We start from the raw sequence: 1,598 nt of genomic DNA on the forward strand, positions 1-1,598 counted from the left end.
AGAGAGAGAGAGAGAGAGAGAGAGAGAGAGAGAAAGAGAGAGAGAGAGAGAGAGAGACGTGCATGCAGACCTTACAAAAAGACACCATGCGCGCTCATACACAAACGATCACACGCACACGTTTTTGTCCATCATGGTCGCAACACTGCGTAATCTCTCTCTAACCTTCCACAAAGGGTAAAGATATTAGTTCGGATCCCCGGCGTCACTGATCGCTAAAAATTTTATCTCGTCCGCTCTTCTAAGTACATTGATCTGTCTTATGGTCCTTGACGTTTTCGAAACATCTTAAATCTTATGCGACAATAATAAAAGACCCTTTTCCAGATAAAATACCAAACGATGGCGAAAAATAATGTCTTTGGATCACAGCACGGATTCAGCCCGAGAAGATTGAAATCCGGGTTTTTTAGCCTCGCGCGGAGCTAAAGGGGTGTGTCTGAGGCAGAATCTGTTTCCGATACGGCCCTTTTGAACCGTCCGTGGCCTATTTCAAACCCCATCCGCTTTTCAAGACCAATCTTCCTCCATTTTTCTGTCTGAGTCTCCCTCTCCGACCAGTCAAGGTCATGTGCAATAAAATTAAGGCTTGAACTCGACGTCACAAACGATTTTGCTCTACCCCCATTAGCAAACTTCTTTCCAACGGGAATTACAGTCTTTATAATGATAATGTGAAGTTTATTTTTCCACAATTATTTTCACATTTGCTTTTCACTAAGGTCGTGGTTCATCCAAGTGCAATAACTTAAAAGTAGGCCCCTTTCAAAAAGAATTATGGGTATCTTTTATCTGATTTCATTTTTGTTACACTTAGCTAGTTGTGCTTTAGTTCAAAGAAGAGTTTTGGTTGGGGGGGGGGGGTTAGTATGAACCATGACGAGTTCTTTCCCTTTACTCTATGTTATTCCATGAGCACTTTCCCTCTTGGATCAGATAAAGGAAAGCTTTTCTGCATACGAAAAAACAAATTGAAGAAAGGGCGCTTGGTCTACGAACAAAATAGAAGTGATGAAAAATTGAAGAAAGAATATTTTTTAATAATGTGACCAAGGGTATCATAAACCGAGCTTGGTACATTTGAATCGAACAATGAGAAGTATAATATGGTCATGATAACGGTCATTTACAGCGAGGAAAGAGCTGGACAGAAAAACACACGGACCAGAGGGGAAAGAAAAAGAAATGAGCAGTGGCCCTTTCCAGCTCTTCCTACTCCACCCTTTTTTTCTCCAAATAAACTTATACGCCTCAGAATTTCTTCTGGGATTGTTGTTCCTCTTGCAGGGTTGCAATAATTATTTCCCTCCAAATCACTTTAGTTTTAGTTTTAGTAAGAGTTTTCGCGGCGCTTGCAACTCAAAAAGATCATTTATAAAGTGACGAAGAGTAGAGGTGTTTCTAGAGAGTAACATACAAAGAAAAGATGCAGGATAGATACGAACGACAGATACTTTATAAGAAAGAAGGAGCAAACCCCACTAGTGCACCCGCCAACTACCCACTCCAACTAACTGGCGTGAACATCATTCTATTTTCTGCTCTGCGCGTTTGACATGCCTAAAAAAGTACACGTTTGACCTTTGTTTATTCAACAC

This window comes from Aplysia californica, unplaced genomic scaffold (assembly GCF_000002075.1).
Source record: "Aplysia californica isolate F4 #8 unplaced genomic scaffold, AplCal3.0 scaffold00112, whole genome shotgun sequence".
NCBI lineage: Eukaryota > Metazoa > Mollusca > Gastropoda > Aplysiida > Aplysiidae > Aplysia > Aplysia californica.